We start from the raw sequence: 23,111 nt of genomic DNA on the forward strand, positions 1-23,111 counted from the left end.
CCCTACCCTTGATGTTTGAGCCTCTTGTTGGTGTGTTTACTTCATGCTGTATGTGTTTGTGTGGTGTGATTGTATCCCCATAGGATTGCTAGACTCCGCGTAGTCTCTCGTTTGCATGTCAATTAAGGTAGCACGGTTCCTTCGTCTAGGACTTCCTTTCTTGCGTGAGCATCCTAAAACACAAACAAACATTATCCCCTCTTAAGGACACGTTAACTCCTTCTACTACAGGTGAGTAAGTCTCCAAAGGTCGAGCATCCGGTAGATTGCGTAGTAACGTTGTTCACTTAAAAAACACAAAACAAGTAGAAATGGTTTAGCCGAACTACGACAACCCTGATTCTCATGTCCAGATGAGATACGTAGGCACGAGATGCGATGTCTTTTCGAGTTTGACTAGCAACTAACTTTGATCCTTTTCTCTCGCCCCCGTTGCGATTGAGACCTGCCCTTTCTCTTGCCCTAGTTGCAATCGAGACCCTTCTTCTTCTTGTGTGTGTGCTTGGAGTCTGACGTAAGTCCAGCGATTGGCAGTCAGTTTCCTGTGTGTGTTTGTTTGTGCGGAGTCTGACGCAAGTCCAGCAATTGGCAGTCGGTTTCCCGTGTTGTGTGTGTGCTTGGAGTCTGATGTAAGCCCAACGATTGGCATTCCGTTTCCAGTTCGTGTTTGTGTGTTTGCTCTGACGTCTCAGCGTCTTCTTGCAGCGTTCTGTTTGGCGTGCGTTAGCCGAGCTACGAGTGCTCTGATTCTTACTCTGGTTAGAGAAGATACATATGCATAGGATGCGATATCCTAGTGAGCACGTTTTCCGTTTCCCCGAACTACGTCGACTCTGATGTTTGTGTCTGACAAACTACGTAGGCCCAGGATGCGACATCCTGCCGAGTCCGCTTCTTCCGTCTTTCCTGTGTTTCACTCCAGTTTTGTGCAGTTTTGAGCAGTTATTTGGCAACCTTATTCTATTATTTCTGAGCGTGGATCCCATCGAGTACGACGGATGTGTAGGGGTTCTAATACCTTCCCTTCGCATAACCGACTCCCAATCCTTGCATCTCTGGTCGCGAGACCATTTCCTTTCCAGGTTTACTTCGAGCGTTTCCTTTCCCTCCTTTGGGATAAATAACGCACGGTGGTGGCTCTGTGTCTTTTCCGCCGGTTTTTCGCATAATGTGACAGCTGGCGACTCTGTTGGGGACTATACAGAAGTTGACCTCTTGCTGGTCCATCTTCCCTAAGCGAGTCAATCCTAGCGCTCTTTAGGATAGTTGTGGTTGCTTTTATTGCTTTATTTATGGCATTTATTATCATGATGTGATTGTATATATGTGCATATATGTTCGCATGCATCATACTGTCATTGTGTTGGCTGTGTATCTGTTTCTCTGTTGGGTGGGAGTTACAAGAGGTAAAAGGCCCAATACCCAGGCTATGAGTGAACTCTAGGATACCTAGGAATAGAGTGATTCATGGGAAGCAGGTGGTATGACGCCACTTAGCGGAACATGGTATCACGAGCAGTTCAGATCCTGATGGGGTATTATCGTTGCATACATCTGGTGTGTACATGATGATATTCTTGAAAGGGTTGTTTATCCTGCGGTTCTCTTGACCTTACCCTGGCCTAGATGACACCCGTGAGTGGGGCGGGAATGAATCATTACAGGTACCGTTGATGACTTGATCTGTTGGTGACCGTATTCTGTTGGTGACTCTTGGTTCCTGTTGGTGACTTGGTTTTGAAGTATGGGTTCCAGATGACCTTGGGTTCCAGATGACTTGGATTTGTGGTTTCCGGTTCCGAATTCATGTTGAAGTTCTGAACCTGTGCCTTGTGATACACAGCCAACCAGTCATAGTTGCATCATTTGCATCATAGCATGTTTATTTTCAAAAAAAATAATGCAATTAAAAAAAAAGAAATGAAAAAAGAAAAGAGAAAAGAGAAAAGCTAATCTCCTCATGCATATCATTTCTCAGGTTCATTCAGGAGTCTGTTCACTGTGAGAGATGGCAGCCATTCCAGAGTTGAAGAGGAAGACTTGCACCTACAGTTTTCACCGTGAGCCATTGACATCTTTGGTAGAGTTGAGCAATCTTGTGACCGACGGTAATCAGAAGGTGTTTGATGACCAGTATGGGGATATTCTGGCACTGTTGAAGATGGTGGTTGACCCAGTACCTCTGCAGACTCTCCTATAGTTTTATGATCTAAAGCTCCATTTCTTCACCTTCCAGGATTATCAGTTGGCTCCCACTCTTGAAGAGTATTCTATTCTCATGAATGTCCGAATCAGATACCAGGTACCCTTCCTAGATGTGCCAAAGGAGGTGGATTTCAGGGTTGTTGCTAAGGCTCTTTATTTGAGTATCAAAGAAGTGAGTGATAATTGGAGATCAAGTGGTGATGTTGTGGGTTTGTCTTTGAAGTACTTGGTGAGAATGGCTAAGGAAGAAGCAAAGAAAGGGAATTGGGAAGCTTTCAATGCTCAGTTAGCTGTCATGATCTATGGAGTTGTCTTGTTCCCGAGTATGCCTAATTTTGTGAACCTTGCAGCAATCACTATTTTCATTGGAGGAAACCCGGTTCCTACCTTGTTAGCTGACACTTATTATGCTATCCACAACAGGCATGGTAAGGGTGGAGCTATCAGGTGTTGTCTCCCTTTGCTACTCAGATGGTTCTTGTCTTTTCTACCAACCAGTGGACCTTTTGTGGATACTCAGAACACTCATAAGTGGACTCAGAGGATTATGTCACTCACATCCTATGATATCAAGTGGCAAGCTTACAGGATGAATGTGTGCAATGTCATTATGAGTTGTGGAGGGTTTCGTAATGTTCCACTCGTAGGAACTAAGGGTTGCATCAATTACAACCCGGTTCTTTCTCTCTGTCAGTTGGGGTTTGTCATGAATGAAAGACCGCTAGATGCTGAAATAGCTGAGAGTGTGTACTTTGAGAAGTGGAGTGACCCAGCTAGATTGGAGCAAGTGGGAAAGGCTTGGAAGAACATTGGTGTCAAAGATGGATCTGTTCTAGGGAAGAAGTTTGCAGTCGCTATGCCTACTTACCTTGATTGGGTCAAGGATAGAGTGGAAACTCTGTTGTTACCCTATGATAGGATGGAACCATTGCAAGAACAACCACCTTTGATCCATTCTGAGAATGTGCCCGCTGAGTACTACAAACGAGCTTTAATGGAGAATCGCTAGTTGAAATAGAAGGAACGAGATACCCAGATGGAGCTTTACAAGGCCAAAGCTGATAAGTTGAACTTGGCTCATAAACTCAAAGGAGTGCAAGGTGAAGATGCTAGCAGATTGAAGAGCAAGAAGAGGTCTTATGAGGAGATAGAGACAATGCTGAAGGAAGAACACCATGAGCGTTTGAGGTTGCAAAAAGCGGAAGCTAATTACCAAAAGAAGATACGGGACCTGGAAAAGCAGCTTAGGGATAAAGATGTTCAGTTGAAGAAGGAAGTGGACCTAAGACATGCATCAGAGAGCCAGCTAAGAGAAGAAGTGGTGAGACTCAGGGAGCAACTGAAGGAGAAGCTCACTTCTTTACCTGAGTGTTCAGAGTGTGACCTGTTGATAGACCAGTGCCAGTATCTGAAGACTCTCATTCCTGGAGGACAACTTTCTTAGTTTGGCTTGTTGTTTTGTTGAGAATCACCTCCAGGATTGTTGGATGGGATTCCTTGTTGTATTCTGATGATTTGGATCTTTGTTTGAACCATGTTGTATAATCCTTATTTTCTCATGGCTATAGATGAGATTGTTGATGGTTCACTTGTGCTCATCATCCTGTATAGATGGTGTCTTTGTTGATTATTGCAGGTTGCCATTTTTCAAAGATGGACGAGACTCTTGAATGCCTGAGAAATGAACATAGCATATGCATCATACGCATCATACACATCATATACATATCATTCTTGCATTACAGGTGTTCTTGATGAAGACTTCTCACTCTGGTTCTTGTCCTAGGCAGGATTGCTGATCGTCGTCCGCACCGCTACGCTACAAGACTGAATCAACAGAGAAGTATGGATCAAGTTCAGGCTGAGTTGGCAGAAATGAGGGCTAACATGGCCCAGTTTATGAGCATGATGCAAGGGGTCGTTCAAGGGCAAGAGGAGCTGCGTGCCTTAGCCCAGAGACAGGAAGCTGTGATTCCACCGGTCAACCGTGCTTCACCAGAGGGGGTCCCTGTTAATGATAACGTTGTTGCTGCTACTATTCTCGTCAACAAATATGCTGTGGGTGATGAGTTGAGGGGTATCAGGATCAGTGGACAACCTGCTCCGTTGGTTGACAGACAGGAGGATATGTTTACTCTCCTCAGTGAGGATGATGAGGTTGTAAGGACTGAAGAGAGGGATATGAAGGTTGATGCCCTCGCTGAGAAGATCAGGGCCATGGAGTGTCAGAACTCTTTGGGGTTCGATGTAACAAATATGGGATTGGTTGAGGGGCTGAGGATTCCTTACAAATTCAAGGCGTCGTCCTTTGACAAATATAATGGCACTTCTTGTCCTCGCACCCACGTGCAGGCTTATTACAGAAAAATCTCAGCATACACAGACGACGAGAAAATGTGGATGTACTTTTTCCAGGACAGCTTGTCTGGAGCTTCCTTGGACTGGTACATGGAGTTGAAGAGAGAGTCTGTTAGAAGCTGGAGAGATCTGGGTGAAGCCTTCTTGAGGTAGTATAAGCACAATATGGATATGGCTCCGAGCAGAACCCAACTGCAGAGTCTGTTCCAGAAATCTGGTGAAAGTTTCAAAGAGTACGCCCAGAGGTGGCGTGAGTTAGCTGCAAGAGTGCAACCTCCTATGTTGGAGAGAAAGCTGACTGACATGTTCATAGGAACCCTGCAGGTGTGTTCATGGACCGTATGGGAAATTGCCCGTTCGGTAGCTTTTCTGATGTGGTTATATGCGGAGAGAGGACTGAGAGCCTTATTAAAGCAGGGAAGATCCAAGATTCTGGTTCTTCATCTTCGAGTTCTAAGAAGCCATTTTCTGGGGCACCCAGGAGGAGGGAAGGTGAAACTAATGCTGTGCAACACAGGAGAAATACAAACAGAGGGCAGTATCGTCAAGTGGCCGCTGTGACCATCCCAACTCAACCTCAGCAACAACAACAACAGCAACGCCCATTTCAGCCAAGGCAGAGAATGCCCGAGCGTCATTTTGATCCGTTGCCGATGACATACGCTGAGTTGCTTCCTGAACTGCTCAGGTTGAAATTTGTTGAGCTTCGCACCATGGCTCCGTTGACAAGGATTCCTGCTGGGTATGATGCTAATGCTCATTGTGATTTTCATTCCGGTGCACCGGGGCATCATATTGAGAATTGTCGGGCTTTCCATCATAAGGTCCAGGATTTGATTGATGCCAAAACAATCAACTTTGCTCCTGTGCCGAATGTTGTGAATAACCCTATGCCTCAACATGGGGGCCCCAGGGTGAACAATGTGGAAGATGAGGAGGCTTTGGATTTGGTGGTCTGTGTTGATGAGGTTCAGACTTCGTTGTTGGTGGTAAAAGAGCGTTTGCTGAAAGGGGGAGTGTTCCCGGGATGTGACGAGGGCTGTTCAAATTGTGTTGACCAAGAGAATGGCTGCGAAAAGCTGAGAAACGGTATCCAGGGTCTGATTGATGAAGGTTGCCTGCAGTTTAGTCGGGCTGTGAGAGATCGTGGGGTGGTATCAACTGTCACCATTTACTTCAAACCGTCCGAGGGTCCTGGACGTGCTCCAACTATTAGTGCACCCGTAACTGTTCGTACCCCTGTAACTATATCTGCACCAGTAACCGTTGGTACTCCTACCACTATTGTTTCTTCTGGGGGAAGACCTGGTGAGAACAGTAGGGCAGTCCCGTGGAAGTATGATAATGCTTTTCGCAGCAACAGAAGGTCAGAAAGTCAGATCAAACCAGTGAATCAGACTTCGGTGACCATTGGTGTGCCAGTTAAAGCTCCAGTAACTGTTGGTCCGGCTGTGGACAATGTGGGAGGACCTGGAGGGTTTACAAGGAGTGGTCGTCTGTTTGCGCCACAGACATTGAGAGATAACAATGCTGAGGCTCTCGCCAAAGCAAAAGGTAAGCAAGCTGTGGTGGAAAAAGGACCTGTGCAGAAGGATGTGCCTGAGGGCTCTTTTGAAAAGGATGTGGAGGAGTTCATGAAGATCATTAAGAAAAGTGATTATAAGATTGTGGACCAGCTGAACCAGACTCCGTCCAAAATCTCTATCCTTTCTCTGTTGTTATGTTCTGAGGCACACCGTAACGCCTTGTTGAAAATGTTGAATCTGGCTTACGTGCCTCAGGAGATTTCTGTCAATCAACTTGAGGGTGTTATTGTGAATGTGAGCACGAGACATGGTTTGGGGTTCACAAACCTGGATTTGACGCCTGAAGGTCGTAACCATAGCAGAGCTCTACATATCACTATGGAATGCAAGGGCGTAGTGTTGTCGCATGTGTTGGTGGATACTGGCTCTTCTTTGAATGTGTTGCCGAAGAAGATTTTGAGCAAGATTGATGTTGAAGGGGTTGTCCTCACTCCGAGTGATCTCATCGTCCGCGCTTTCGATGGATCCAAGCGATCTGTTTTCGGTGAAGTCACCTTGCCCGTGAAGATTGGCCTGGAGGTATTTGATATTATCTTCTATGTGATGGATATCCAGCCAGCATATAGTTGTTTATTGGGGCGTCCCTGGATACATGGGGCTGGAGCAGTGTCGTTAACTCTCCATCAGTAGCTGAAGTATGTTTGGAATGGTCAGGTTGTGACTGTGTGCGGCGAGGAGGACATTCTTGTGAGTCATCTATCTTCCTTCAAGTATGTGGAGATGGATGGTGAGATTCATGAAACTCTGTTCCAAGCATTTGAGACCATTGCTATTGAGAAGGTGGCTTTCATCGAGTAGAAGAAGCCAAGTGCCTCAATTGCATCATACAAACAGGTCGTGGAGGTTGTTAATTCTGGTAATGCAGGAGGCTGGGGCAAGATGGTTGACCTGCCCGTCAAAGAAGACAAATTTGGTATTGGTTATCATCGTCTTCAGGCAGATGTTCAGAAAGGGCCGAGTACCTTCACCAACGCTGGGTTGATGAACCATGGAGACGTCTTTGCAGCCGGTAGTGAAGACGGGGACAGTGATTGTGATTTGGACAACTGGGTGCGCCCGTGTGCTCCAGGAGAGATGGTGAACAATTGGACAGCCGAAGAAATAGTCCAAGTTACTCTTCAGACAGAGTAATTTTCTTTTGTTTTTCATTCTGCACAAAAACCCTACGCTCTGCCCGGGGCGTAGTGGTTCATTGTAGGGCCACATCATGTTTGAAATGATTATCATTAATAAAGGACGTTTTGCAAACAAATTTGTGCTCACTGTCTTTCTGTTTTTATTTTCATTTTTTCAAACAATAAAAATGGTAATGTTTTTGTTTTTTGTGACTTTCTTGAACTCTTTTCTAAAATAAAGCATTAAACATGCAGAATCGATCTCGCGAACTCCACTAAGAACAGTTATGTTATGGCTCAGTATGATTTCGATAATCCCATTTACCAAGCTGAAGAGGAGAGTGAGGAAGATTGTGAACTCCCCAAAGAATTGGTCAGACTATTGAAACAGGAGGAAAGGATCATCCAACCTCGTCAGGAAGAGTTGGAGATTATTAACCTTGGTACTGAGGACGCCAAGAGAGAGATCAAAATCGGGGCTGCTTTAGAGGAATCTGTCAAGAGAGGGATGATTGAAATGCTGAGAGAATATGTGGAGATATTCGCCTGGTCGTATCAAGATATGCCTGGATTGGATACAAATATTGTGGTGCACATGCTACCTCTCAGAGAAGATTGTCCGTCGGTAAAGCAGAAGCTGCGCAGAACTAGTCCTGATATGGCTGTCAAAATCAAAGAAGAGGTTCAGAAGCAGTTGGATGCAGGTTTTCTGGCAGTTACCAATTATCCCCCGTGGGTGGCCAACATCGTACCCGTGCCGAAGAAGGATGGCAAAGTCAGGATGTGTGTCGATTACCGGGATTTAAACAGAGCCAGTCCGAAAGACGACTTCCCATTACCTCACATTGATGTATTGGTTGATAACACTGCTCAATCCTCGGTTTTCTCTTTCATGGATGGTTTCTCTTGCTATAATCAGATTAAGATGGCTCCAAAAGACATGGAAAAGACGACATTCATTACACCTTGGGGCACGTTCTGCTATAAGGTGATGCCATTTTGGCTGAAGAATGCCGGTGCTACCTATCAGAGGGCTATGACGACTCTCTTTCATGACATGATGCACAAAGAGATTGAAGTGTACGTGGATGATATGATTACGAAGTCTCAGACACAAGAGGAGCATTTGGTAAACTTGCAGAAGTTGTTTGAAAGGCTGAGAAAGTTCAAACTGAGGGTGAATCCGAACAAGTGTACGTTTGGAGTGAGATCCGGAAAGTTGTTGGGCTTCATTGTCAGTGAGAAAGGGATTGAGGTTGATCCATCGAAAGTAAAATCTATTCAAGAAATGCCTGAACCGAGAACGGAAAAGCAGGTTCATGGGTTTTTAGGGAGATTGAACTACATTGCACGGTTCGTATCTCACCTAACTGCCACGTGTGAACCGATTTTCAAATTGCCAAGAAAAGATCAAGCAATCAGGTGGAATGATGATTGTCAGAAAGCTTTTGATAAGATAAAAGAATATTTGCAGAAACCTCCAATCCTTATACCTCCAGTTCCTGGGAGACCTCTGATAATGTACCTTTCAGTGACTGAGAATTCGATGGGGTGTGTATTCGGACAGCATGACGAGTCTGGTCGAAAAGAGCATGCTATATACTACCTTAGCAAAAAGTTTACTGACTGTGAAATAAGATATTCGCAGCTCGAGAAAACTTGTTGTGCTTTGGCATGGGCTGCTCGCCGACTGAGGCAGTATATGCTGAACCATACTACCTTGTTGATTTCTAAGATGGACCCAATGAAGTACATCTTTGAAAAGCCGGCTCTCACCGGACGTGTGGCTCGTTGGCAGATGATTTTAATAGAATATGATATCCAGTACACGTCGCAGAAGGCCATCAAGGGTAGTATTCTGTCTGACTACCTTGCCGAGCAACCGATCGATGACTATCAGCCGATGATGTTTGAATTCCTTGATTAAGACATCATGTATCTAAAGATGAAGGATTGTGAAGAGCCTCTTGTTGAGGAAGGAACGGATCCTAATGAAAAGTGGACATTGATGTTTGATGGGGCTGTGAATGTGAATGGCAACGGTGTTGGGGCAGTACTCATTAATCCCAAAGGTGCACACATACCTTTTTCTGCCAGATTGACTTTTGAAGTAACCAACAATGAAGTTGAGTATGAGGCTTGTATCATGGGGATCGAAGAAGCCATCGATCTAAGGATCAAAACCCTGGACATCTATGGAGATTCCGCTCTAGTGATTAACCAAGTCAATGGAGACTGGAATACTCATCAGCCGCATTTGATTCCTTATCGAGATTACACCAGAAGGATCCTGACTTTCTTCAAGACAGTGAAGTTGTATCATGTACCCCGAGATGAAAATCAGATGGCTGATGCCTTAACTACTTTGTCTTCTATGATCAAAGTTCATTGGCATAATCATGTACCATATGTTGCTTTGAATCGACTCGAGAGGCCTGCGTATGTGTTTGCAGCCGAGTCTGTTGTTGATGAGAAGTCGTGGTACTATGATATTAAGAATTTCCTCAAATGCCAGGAGTATCCTGAGGGAGCGTCAAAGAATGAGAAGAAGACCCTGAGAAGGCTAGCTGGAAGCTTTTATTTGAATCAGGATGATGTGTTGTACAAGAGGAACTTTGACATGGTTCTTCTCAGATGTGTGGATAGACACGAAGCAGACATGTTGATGCAAGAAGTGCACGAGGGGTCGTTCGGTACCCATGCTGGTGGTCATGCAATGGCCAAGAAGTTGTTGAGAGCCGGTTATTACTGGATGACTATGGAATCCGACTGTTTCAAATACGCTCGGAAGTGCCATAAATGTCAGATCTATGCTGATAAGGTGCATGTACCACCAAGCCCTCTGAATGTCATGAATTCGCCTTGGCCGTTCGCGATGTGGGGCATAGATATGATTGGGAAGATTGAACCTACTGCTTCTAATGGACATCGCTTCATCCTGGTCGCGATTGATTACTTCACCAAGTGGGTGGAAGCAGCTTCATATGCTAATGTCACCAAGCAAGTGGTTGCCCGATTCATCAAGAAAGAGATTATCTATCGCTATGGGGTTCCTGAGAGAATCATTACTGATAATGGTTCTAATCTCAATAACAAGATGATGAAAGAGCTTTGCAAAGATTTCAAGATCGAACATCACAATTTTTCTCCTTACAGACCAAAGATGAATGGTGTTGTAGAGGCGGCAAACAAGAATATTAAGAAGATTGTGCAGAAGATGGTCGTGACGTACAAGGATTGGCATGAGATGTTGCCTTTCGCTTTGCATGGGTACCGTACCTCAGTACGTACGTAGACCGGGGCAACCCCTTACTCCCTTGTGTATGGTATGGAGGTAGTCATACCTGTTGAAGTGGAGATTCCTTCTCTGAGAGTTTTGCTGGATGTCAAGCTAGACGAAGCTGAATGGATTCGGACGAGGTTCAACGAGTTGAGCCTTATCGAGGAGAAGTGGTTAGCGGCTGTGTGCCATGGGCAACTGTATCAGAGAAGGATGAAGAAAGCCTTTGATCAGAAAGTGCGTCCTCGAAGCTATCAGACAGGTGATTTGGTTTTGAAGAGGATCCTTCCTCCCGGTACAGATAACAGGGGCAAGTGGACTCCGAATTACGAAGGTCCATATGTTGTTAAGAAGGTCTTCTCCGGTGGAGCCTTGATGCTAACAACTATGGATGGTGAAGATTTTCCGTCCCCTGTGAACTCAGATGTAGTCAAAAAATACTTCGCGTAAATTGACCCGCTGGACAAAAAGAATAAAAGAGTCCAGGCAAAAAAGGGCATCCCGGCGAACCAAAAAAAAAAAGGTTCGGGCAAAAGTTAGGGATAAAGAATAAAAAGAATATGTACACCCGGTAAGTCGAAAACCCGCAAGGGCGGCTTAGGCAAAAATGAGTATCCCGGTGGATTGAAAACCTGAAAAGGCAATCCAGGCAAAAGAGGGATTAAAAACGAAGACTACAGTCTGAGTTATCTGTACTTCACCACGCTTCAGTTCTACCATCTTGAAGGATATGATCGGTCCAATCATTCTTCTCAGAAGGCAAGGAATGTGGGGGAAAATGACGATCTGTGAGTCATAACAGAATTAGAAAATAGTGGATGTCGTGTTCACATTGCCATTAGGATAGATTTTCCTTTTGTGCGCAATTACCTCTTCCTAGGAATTGCTTCCTGTTGTATTTGCCTTTTCAGGCCCATTTTCAATTAATAAAAGTCGTTATTCAGTTAAATTGCTCTCTTGTTTTTATTTTTACTGTTTTGTTTGCAAAAACGTCCGAATTTTTGGTAAACATTGCATCTAAAAACATGAAGGCTAGACAATAACGTGCAGAAAGATAAAACATTTGAAAATCATTTTGAATGTTGAGTACACTTGAGTGTATTTTGTCCATACAATCCCCTAGGGCATGTATGTCTTGCTGTTTTGCAGGTTATTATCTTTGATTGCTGGCTAGAGCAGATAAGCCACGGTTTGTTTAGAGATGTTTCAACATTGTCCGTTGGTGTGAGGAGTTGGGCTGTCTAAAGCAAGTTCAGGACTTGTCTCCCCAACCTATTCGAGATCATGGATTTCCCAGCAGGGTTGAGGATGTCTCCCCAGCAGGCTTGAAAGTGGCTTTTTCCCTAGCAAGTCTGAAAGCTTTTAGAACTATTTTTCCCCAGCGGAGGTGCCTGTGGGTAGTTTGTCCCTTAGCAGCCGGCCTGAAAGTTGCTCTTTCCCCAGTAAGTCTGAAGACTGTTAGTCCCCACTGAGTCTGAAGGTTGCTATTTCCCCAGCGGTGGTGCCTGTGGGTAGTTTTGTTCCTCAGCCGTCGGGTCTGAAGTACTGTAATCCACAGCAGGGTCGTGAATGCCTTTCCCCAGCAGGGTTGTGATTGTTTTCCCCTAGCAAGTCTCCCCAGCATTGATGGTTTTCCCAGACGAAGTCCCCAAGCGGATCAGGTTCGGTGAAAATTATCCCCAGTAGAGTTAATCCTGCCCGTGGGTTGGTAGTTATTCCCAGTGAAGATGAGCATTGGTCGTTTCCCCTAGCGGAGTCCCCAAGTGGATTGGATTCAGTGAAAGTTATCCCCGGTGGGATTATTCTTTCCCAGCAGCAGTGTTATTCCCCAACACGTTTGAGAAGGGCGGGTTCCCCAGCCAGAGATTCCCCAGTTGAGTTGGTTCCTCTACCACGCCCAGAGTGTCAGATCAGCAAGCATTCGCCGCAGATTTGTTGTGTCTCCCCACAAAGTTGGAGGATCAAATCAGAATTGTGTGCTCAGCAGAGCAACCAGTTCTCCCCAGCAGAAGTTTTCTTCATTTGCATCTTGCATGTAGTAATCATTGCATCCTCAAATCACGTAGCATTTCCATTCAATATGGAGCATTACGCCATAGAAGCTCAAACATATGCATACATGTGTTAAACCGGATTGGACCATATCCCCAGTAGAGGCGGATCATTGTTCAGCAATCTGCGTGGCACGTTTGCAGCGCCTGATAGCATGCAGAGCTGACAATCCCCAGAGAGGTTTATTTCCTCGCCCGCTTGTGGAAGGAAAGCTTGACTCCCCAGTGTAGTCCCCGGCAGGTGTCTGCCTGGTCTTGGCATATGTAGATGTCATCCTTATGATACCGGTAGGTGTCGTGTTGATCCCCGTGTGGGTCCTTCCTTTTTTGGTGTCAGTAGACATCATCTTTCGATGTCCGTAACATCGAGTTCTTCCCATTCATCGTCTTTCGATGTCTGGTCGTGGTTTCTTTCTCCCATTCATCAGTTGATGTCTGGTTGAGCCTTTCCTATTCGTCAGTTGGCGTCTAGTCGTGGTTTCTCTTTCCATTCATCGTCTTTCGATGTCTGGTCGTGGTTTCTTTCTCCCATTCATCCGTTGATGTCTGGTTGAGCCTTTCCTATTCGTCAGTTGGCATCTAGTCGTGGTTTCTCTTTCCATTCATCGTCTTTCGATGTCTGGTCGTGGTTTCTTTCTCCCATTCATCCGTTGGTGTCTGGTTGAGCCTTTCCTATTCGTCCGTTGGCGTCTAGTCGTGGTTTCTCTTCCCATTCATCGTCTTTCGATGTCTGGTCGTGGTTTCTTTCTCCCATTCATCCGTTGATGTCTGGTTGAGCCTTTCCTATTCGTCAGTTGGCGTCTAGTCGTGGTTTCTCTTCCCATCCATCGTCTTTCGATGTCTGGTCGTGGTTTCTTTCTCCCATTCATCCGTTGATGTCTGGTTGAGCCTTTCCTATTCGTCCGTTGGCGTCTAGTCGTGGTTTCTCTTCCCATTCATCGTCTTTCGATGTCCGGTCGTGGTTTCTTTCTCCCATTCATCTGTTGTTGTCTGGTTGAGCCTTTCCTATTCGTCCGTTGGCGTCTAGTCGTGGTTTCTCTTCCCATTTATCGTCTTTCGATGTCTGGTCGTGGTTTCTTTCTCCCATTCATCCGTTGATGTCTGGTTGAGCCTTTCCTATTCGTCAGTTGGCGTCTAGTCGTCGTTTCTCTTCCCATTCATTGTCTTTCGATGTCTGGTCGTGGTTTCTTTCTCCCATTCATCCGTTGATGTCTGGTTGAGCCTTTCCTATTCGTCAGTTGGCGTCTAGTCATGGTTTCTCTTCCCATCCATCGTCTTTCGATGTCTGGTCGTGGTTTCTTTCTCCCATTCATCCGTTGATGTCTGGTTGAGCTTTTCCTATTCGTTAGTTGGCGTCTAGTCGTGGTTGCTCTTCCCATTCATCGTCTTTCGATGTCTGGTCGTGGTTTCTTTCTCCCATTCATCCGTTGATGTCTGGTTGAGCCTTTCCTATTCGTCCGTTGGCGTCTAGTCGTGGTTTCTCTTCCCATTCATCGTCTTTCGATGTCTGGTCGTGGTTTCTTTCTCCCATTCATCCTTTGATGTCTGGTTGAGCCTTTCCTATTCGTCAGTTGGCGTCTAGTCGTGGTTTCTCTTCCCATCCATCGTCTTTCGATGTCTGGTCGTGGTTTCTTTATCCCATTCATCAGTTGATGTCTGGTTGAGCCTTTCCTATTTGTCAGTTGGCGTCTAGTCGTGGTTTCTCTTCCCATTCATCGTCTTTCGATGTTTGGTCGTGGTTTCTTTCTCCCATTCATCCGTTGATGTCTGGTTGAGCCTTTCCTATTCGTCAGTTGGCGTCTAGTCGTGGTTTCTCTTCCCATTCATCGTCTTTCGATGTCTGGTCGTGGTTTCTTTCTCCCATTCATCCGTTAATGTCTGGTTGAGCCTTTCCTATTCGTCCGTTGGCGTCTAGTTGTGGTTTCTCTTCCCATTCATCGTCTTTCGATGTCTAGTCGTGGTTTCTTTCTCCCATTCATCCGTTGATGTCTAGTTCAGCCTTTCCTATTCGTCCGTTGGCGTCTAGTCGTTGTTTCTCTTCCCATTCATCGTCTTTCGATGTCTGGTCGTGGTTTCTTTCTCCCATTCATCCGTTGATGTCTGGTTGAGCATTTCCTATTCGTCAGTTGGCGTCTAGTCGTTGTTTCTCTTCCCATTCATCATCTTTCGATGTCTGGTCGTGGTTTCTTTCTCCCATTCATCCGTTGATGTCTGGTTGAGCCTTTCCTATTCGTCCGTTGGCGTCTAGTCGTGGTTTCTCTTCCCATTTATCGTCTTTCGATGTCTGGTCGTGGTTTCTTTCTCCCATTCATCCGTTTATGTCTGGTTGAGCCTTTCCTATTCGTCAGTTGGCGTCTAGTCGTGGTTTCTCTTCCCATTCATCGTCTTTCGATGTCTGGTCGTGGTTTCTTTCTCCCATTCATCCGTTGATGTCTGGTTGAGCCTTTCCTATTCGTCAGTTGGCGTCTAGTCGTGGTTTCTCTTCCCATCCATCGTCTTTCGATGTCTGGTCGTGGTTTGTTTCTCCCATTCATCCGTTGATGTCTGGTTGAGCTTTTCCTATTCGTCCGTTGGCGTCTAGTCGTGGTTTCTCTTCCCATTCATCGTCTTTCGATGTCCGGTCGTGGTTTCTTTCTCCCATTCATCTGTTGATGTCTGGTTGAGCCTTTCCTATTCGTCCGTTGGCGTCTAGTCGTGGTTTCTCTTCCCATTTATCGTCTTTCGATGTCTGGTCGTGGTTTCTTTCTCCCATTCATCCGTTGATGTCTGGTTGAACCTTTCCTATTCGTCAGTTGGCGTCTAGTCGTCGTTTCTCTTCCCATTCATTGTCTTTCGATGTCTGGTCGTGGTTTCTTTCTCCCATTCATCCGTTGATGTCTGGTTGAGCCTTTTCTATTCGTAAGTTGGCGTCTAGTCATGGTTTCTCTTCCCATCCATCGTCTTTCGATGTCTGGTCGTGGTTTCTTTCTCCCATTCATCCGTTGATGTCTGGTTGAGCTTTTCCTATTCGTTAGTTGGCGTCTAGTCGTGGTTGCTCTTCCCATTCATCGTCTTTCGATGTCTGGTCGTGGTTTCTTTCTCCCATTCATCCGTTGATGTCTGGTTGAGCCTTTCCTATTCGTCCGTTGGCGTCTAGTCGTGGTTTCTCTTCCCATTCATCGTCTTTCGATGTCTGGTCGTGGTTTCTTTCTCCCATTCATCCTTTGATGTCTGGTTGAGCCTTTCCTATTCGTCCGTTAGCGTCTAGTCATGGTTTCTCTTCCCATTCATCGTCTTTCATGTCTGGTCGTGGTTTCTTTCTCCCATTCATCTGTTGATATCTGGTTGAGCCTTTCCTATTCGTCAGTTGGCGTCTAGTCGTGGTTTCTCTTCCCATCCATCGTCTTTCGATGTCTGGTCGTGGTTTCTTTATCCCATTCATCAGTTGATGTCTGGTTGAGCCTTTCCTATTTGTCAGTTGGCGTCTAGTCGTGGTTTCTCTTCCCATTCATCGTCTTTCGATGTTTGGTCGTGGTTTCTTTCTCCCATTCATCCGTTGATGTCTGGTTGAGCCTTTCCTATTCGTCAGTTGGCGTCTAGTTGTGGTTTCTCTTCCCATTCATCGTCTTTCGATGTCTGGTCGTGGTTTCTTTCTCCCATTCATCCGTTGATGTCTGGTTGAGCCTTTCCTATTCGTCCGTTGGCGTCTAGTTGTGGTTTCTCTTCCCATTCATCGTCTTTCGATGTCTAGTCGTGGTTTCTTTCTCCCATTCATCCGTTGATGTCTAGTTCAGCCTTTCCTATTCGTCCGTTGGCGTCTAGTCGTTGTTTCTCTTCCCATTCATCGTCTTTCGATGTCTGGTCGTGGTTTCTTTCTCCCATTCATCCGTTGATGTCTGGTTGAGCATTTCCTATTCGTCAGTTGGCGTCTAGTCGTTGTTTCTCTTCCCATTCATCATCTTTCGATGTCTGGTCGTGGTTTCTTTCTCCCATTCATCCGTTGATGTCTGGTTGAGCCTTTCCTATTCGTCCGTTGGCGTCTAGTCGTGGTTTCTCTTCCCATTTATCGTCTTTCGATGTCTGGTCGTGGTTTCTTTCTCCCATTCATCCGTTTATGTCTGGTTGAGCCTTTCCTATTCGTCAGTTGGCGTCTAGTCGTGGTTTCTCTTCCCATTCATCGTCTTTCGATGTCTGGTCGTGGTTTCTTTCTCCCATTCATCCGTTGATGTCTGGTTGAGCCTTTCCTATTCGTCATTTGGCGTCTAGTCGTGGTTTCTCTTCCCATCCATCGTCTTTCGATGTCTGGTCGTGGTTTCTTTCTCCCATTCATCCGTTGATGTCTGGTTGAGCTTTTCCTATTCGTCAGTTGGCGTCTAGTCGTGGTTTCTCTTCCCATTCATCGTCTTTCGATGTCTGGTCGTGGTTTCTTTCTCCCATTCATCCGTTGATGTCTGGTTGAGCCTTTCCTATTCGTCCATTGGCGTCTAGTCGTGGTTTCTCTTCCCATTCATCGTCTTTCGATGTCTGGTCGTGGTTTCTTTCTCCCATTCATCCGTTGATGTCTCCTATTCGTCCGTTAGCGTCTAGTCATGGTTTCTCTTCCCATTCATCGTCTTTCGATGTCTGGTCGTGGCTTCTTTCTCCCATTCATCCGTTGATGTCTGGTTGAGCCTTTCCTATTCGTTACTTGGCGTCTAGTCGTGGTTTCTCTTCCCATCCATCGTCTTTCGATGTCTGGTCGTGGTTTCTTTCTCCCATTCATCCGTTGATGTCTGGTTGAGCCTTTCCTATTCGTCAGTTGGCGTCTAGTCGTGGTTTCTCTTCCCATCCATCGTCTTTCGATGTCTGGTCGTGGTTTCTTTCTCCCATTCATCCGTTGATGTCTGGTTGAGCCTTTCCTATTCGTCCGATGGCGTCTAGTCGGGGTTTCTCTTCCCATTCGTCGTCTTTCGATATCTGGTCATGGTTTCTTTCTCCCATTCATCCGTTGATGTCTGGTTGAGCCTTTCCTATTCGTCAGTTGGCGTCTAGTCGTGGTTTCTCTTCCCATTCTTCCTCTTTCGATGTCTGGTCGTGGTTTCTTTCTCCCATTCATCCGTTGATATCTGGTTGAGCCTTTCCTATTCGTCAGTTGGCGTCTAGTCATGGTTTCTCTTCCCATCCATCGTCTTTCGATGTCTGGTCGTGGTTTCTTTCTCCCATTCATCCGTTGATGTCTGGTTGAGCCTTTCCTATTCGTCAGTTGACGTCTAGTCGTGGTTTCTCTTCCCATTCATCGTCTTTCGATGTCTGGTCGTGGTTTCTTTCTCCCATTCATCCGTTGATATCTGGTTGAGCCTTTCCTATTCGTCAGTTGGCGTCTAGTCGTGGTTTCTCTTCCCATCCATCGTCTTTCGATGTCTGGTCGTGGTTTCTTTCTCCCATTCATCCGTTGATGTCTGGTTGAGCCTTTCCTATTCGTCAGTTGGCGTCTAGTCGTGGTTTCTCTTCCCATTCATCGTCTTTCGATGTCTGGTCGTGGTTTCATTCTCCCATTCATCCGTTGATGTCTAGTTGAGCCTTTCCTATTCGTCAGTTGGCGTCTAGTCGTGGTTTCTCTTCCCATTCATCATCTTTCGATGTCTGGTCGTGGTTTCTTTCTCCCATTCATCCGTTGATGTCTGGTTGAGCCTTTCCTATTCGTCCATTGGCGTCTAGTTGTGGTTTCTCTTCCCATTCATCGTCTTTCGATGTCTAGTCGTGGTTTCTTTCTCCCATTCATCCGTTGATGTCTAGTTCAGCCTTTCCTATTCGTCCGTTGGCGTCTAGTCGTGGTTTCTCTTCCCATTCATCGTCTTTCGATGTCTGGTCGTGGTTTCTTTCTCCCATTCATCCGTTGATGTCTGGTTGAGCCTTTCCTATTCGTCAGTTGGCGTCTAGTCGTCGTTTCTCTTCCCATTCATCGTCTTTCGATGTATGGTCGTGGTTTCTTTCTCCCATTCATCCGTTGATGTTTGGTTGAGCCTTTCCTATTCGTCCGTTGGCGTCTAGTCGTGGTTTCTCTTCCCATTCATCGTCTTTCGATGTCTGGTCGTGGTTGCTTTCTCCCATTCATTCGTTGATGTCTGGTTGAGCCTTTTCTATTCGTCCTTTGGCGTCTAGTCGTGGTTTCTCTTCCCATTCATCGTCTTTCGATGACTGGTCGGGGTTTCTTTTTCCCATTCATCCGTTGATGTCTGGTCGAGTTTTTCCTATTCCTCCGTTGGCGTCTGTTTGTGGTTTCTTTTTCCCATTCATCTGGTGATGTATGGTAGTGGTTTCTGGCTCCGATAAATATCAAAATCCCCGGTAGAGTCGTCGGTAGTCGTCTTGTCTGGTCCAGTGGTCCATATCAAATCTCCAATGGATGTTGCCATTGGTGAACATTCTTTTCTTTGCTTCATCCCCGCAGAGTGCAAATTTTTACGGTTCTTTGGTATTCAATCCCTGTGTACCTTGAAGGTCTGACAACCGTTGCTCTCATCCGTTCAGGTTCCCAGCTGATTGAATAGGGGCAGCTGTAGCACCTCAAATTTGCACCCCCCATTTGTACATTCATTTCGTTTTTTAGGTCATTTGACATCACATTAACATTGCATTAACATGGCATAGTACCTTGCATCTTATCAGTCAAGACTGGTATCAAGAGAATTCATATGTGCAAGAGACCAGGCATTTCCATGAGATAAAGGCCCTATGGTTGTTCTAGAGAGCTTACATGAATCAATGTTCATTTTGAAGCAATTGTATAAAGTGTTAGAGACTCAAAGTCCACAGTACAGTTTCAGGTCATCTGGGCCCCATAAAAGTCAACTGCAAGTCAATTGAAGGCTAGGAGGTGGAGAAATGGTTTGAGACACTTCATTCATGTCCCAAAGAGTTTTATTCATCATGTCCAACTTATACCTTGAAGACTTTGAAGCCATATCAAAAGTTTCCCAAAATGGAAAGTGACCTGTAATTTCAAGTTTCCAAAAATGGCAAGTTTTTGGACCAAAGTTCAACTTGACTTTCCAACATCAAAGAAGCTTCAAATGAAATTTTGTCCAACATGAAAGTTGGATATCTTTCTCTCCCATTTCCAAAAAGTCCAAGATCATGAGCATCTGATGCATGGTTGAGGAGATATGATCAAATCCTTTCCAAGTGTGCATGGAACTTCCAAGAGCCATAACTTTTGACTCATGACTCCAAATTGAGTGCTCCTTTTTGCATAATTCTTCTCATGACATGTATTTTCCAAACCATTCATCACATTGCATAAAATTTAATCACATGACCATTTGCATATTCATGCCCATTTTGGAGGGAAAATCATGAATTCAAATTTGGTGCATCATATGAGCTTTTTAATCATTCCAACATGTTCATAAGATGATTTTAAGTGAAATTGCATGGCCATTTGCTACTGTTCACGTGGGATTGCATGCATGGGGTGAAAAAACCAATTTTTGCATAACACCTCTTTTCTCACTAAAATCTCATTAACCATGCTTAATTGTAATTAGGAAATGGATTAGGCCAGCATATAAATAGTAAATCCTAACAGAATTTTCAGATTTTTCACAATTCTAGATCTAGATTGAAAATTTCCCTCCAAAATTTCCCTTCTTCCAAATTCAAAAATTCTTCAAAGAACACTTGATTTCTATTGCATACTCTGGATTCTTGATCATCATTTGGTAGAACTCAAGCCATTGATTGAAGAAATTGGTGAAGAATCAAGTAATTCCATACATGAACATGAACATGGAGTTTTGAAGATTTAGCTAGATCCAAGCCATTCCAAGGGTTGATTTGTGCATCAGAAGTGGTAACAAGGTTGATAGAAGAGATTTGGATGCTTGCCAAGCCTTGAATCTACTACTGCCATTGTTGAAGCTTCAAGAGGTGCTTTAGTAGCTTTAACTCATTGCTTGAGTTGCTTTGCTTTGCTTGTGGTTGGCATACCACCTAGGTAACTGCCTATTCTCCATGTAGTCTGGAAGACCTGTCATTTTCTTTTGGCAGGCACCTGTCTGAAGCCCTCCTTAAGAGGCAATGTTTGTGCTTGTTTATGTTTGTGCCATGTACTTCAAAGACCTCCTAAGTGAAGAGGCATTGGCAGATAAAAGGGATGTGCAATCCATCCCCTTCTATTCAGTTGAGTATTTCATCTTGCTCGCACTATGTGCTGATGCATTTTGAATAAACACCCAAGATCCTTTGTATATAGAGTCGGTCAAGTGGAGTAGAGTCCCACATTCTGGACTCCCACGTTTTCATTGATTAAAGCTCACCCAGGCCCGGGTTAAGAGCTATGAGGTCTTATCCTCATTACCCTCTCATCTGCTCACCCTGACGGTCAATGTCAGTGGTTAAGAGCCCTCAGATACCCTTCCAGTTGGCTTGTTTGTCGAGGTTGATATGACCCCTTGACTAAAGCCTTACCCTTGATGTTTGAGCCCCTTGTTGGTGTGTTTACTTCATGTTGTATGTGTTTGTGTGGTGTGATTGTATCCCCATAGGATTGCTAGACTCCGCGTAGTCTCTCGTTTGCATGTCAATTAAGGTAGCACGGTTCCTTCTTCTAGGACTTCCTTTCTTGCGTGAGCATCCTAAAACACAAACAAACATTATCCCCTCTTAAGGACACGTTAACTCCTTCTACTACAGGTGAGTAAGTCTCCAAAGGTCGAGCATCCGGTAGATTGCGTAGTAACGTTGTTCACTTAAAAAACACAAAACAAGTAGAAATGGTTTAGCCGAACTACGACAACCCTGATTCTCATGTCCAGATGAGATACGTAGGCACGAGATGCGATGTCTTGTCGAGTTTGACTAGCAACTAACTTTGATCCTTTTCTCTCGCCCCCGTTGCGATTGAGATCTGCCCTTTCTCTTGCCCTAGTTGCAATCGAGACCCTTCTTCTTCTTGTGTGTGTGTTTGGAGTCTGACGTAAGTCCAACGATTGGCAGTCGGTTTCATGTGTGTGTTTGTTTGTGCGGAGTCTGACGCAAGTCCAGCGATTGGCAGTCGGTTTCCCGTGTTGTGTGTGTGCTTGGAGTCTGATGTAAGCCCAGCGATTGGCATTCCGTTTCCAGTTCGTGTTTGTGTGTTTGCTCTGACGTATCAGCGTCTTCTTGCAGCGTTTTGTTTGGCGTGCGTTAGCCGAGCTACGAGTGCTCTGATTCTTACTCTGGTTAGAGAAGATACGTATGCATAGGATGCGATATCCTAGCAAGCACGTTTCCCATTTCCCCGAACTACATCGACTCTGATGTTTGTGTCTGACAAACTACGTAGGCCCAGGATGCGACATCCTTCCGAGTCCGCTTTTTCCGTCTTTCCCGTGTTTCACTCCAGTTTTGTGCAGTTTTGAGCAGTTATTTGGCAACCTTATTCTATTCTTTCTGAGCGTGGATCCCGTCGAGTACGACGGATGCATAGGGGTGCTAATACCTTCCCTTCGCATAACCGACTCCCAATCCTTGCATCTCTGGTCGCGAGACCATTTCCTTTCCAGGTTTACTTCGAGCGTTTCCTTTCCCTCCTTTGGGATAAATAACGCACGGTGGCGGCTCTGTGTCTTTTCCCGCCGGTTTTTCGCGTAATGCGACAGATGGTATACTAAAAAAATGAAGGAATATCAATACCAAATATTGGATAAAGATAGCCAACATAGAGGGGATTACATCTACCGGTTACTGGGTAGAAAACCACATAAATAGGACTTACAACTACCGGTTACTGGGTAGAAGGCCACAATATCCGCTGGGGGGGAAATAACAAGAAAGGAGTCAATCTAGGAATAAACTAGAGAGACGCAATGAAACAAGACTCAACCTAATGAGAATATAACTCAGGGGAGTAATTCCATCCCAATACATATCCAGGGAGGAAACTGAAACAATAATCATCCACGAGGACACAACTCAGTGGGGAATAATGAAGGAAAGATAGACACTTTCTGCTTATGGGGCTGACTCTATATGGAGAGATCAAACACAAAACATCTGCTTGGGGAAGAACATTTCACCAATAGCAGGAGATAACAAACAAAGATATATGGAAAAGAATGCAACATGGATATCTGAATGTTATAATTATGCATGTATATGCATGGTTTATGTATGGTTGATGCTGACAAACAGACATATCTAACACAAACAGGTCCAAGAATCAATGGACAGGCATTCGGTATAACATATCAAAAGAGAAGGCCAGGCCCACAGGAGAAAATCCAATCTAGTGGGGAGCATCTAATACCAGGAGACATCAATCATCGCTGGGGATCAAGCAGAGTCGCTGCCGGGGATAAAGAGTAATGCTGGCGATCAGAGACCACTGCTGGGGATCAACAAAAGATCACAGCTATCAACTTCCGGGGATCTTCCAACAGTTCTCAGGAATATGCAGAGATATTGATAAGATTAGACATAGAAGAACTCTATTGGGGATCTTATCAGGGGATGATGTGAAATTCTGTGGGGAACAACCACCAAACAGAAACACATCATTAAGCATTCTCTTCTAACT

This window comes from Lathyrus oleraceus, chromosome 5 (assembly GCF_024323335.1).
Source record: "Lathyrus oleraceus cultivar Zhongwan6 chromosome 5, CAAS_Psat_ZW6_1.0, whole genome shotgun sequence".
In the NCBI taxonomy this organism is placed as follows: Eukaryota; Viridiplantae; Streptophyta; class Magnoliopsida; order Fabales; family Fabaceae; genus Lathyrus; species Lathyrus oleraceus.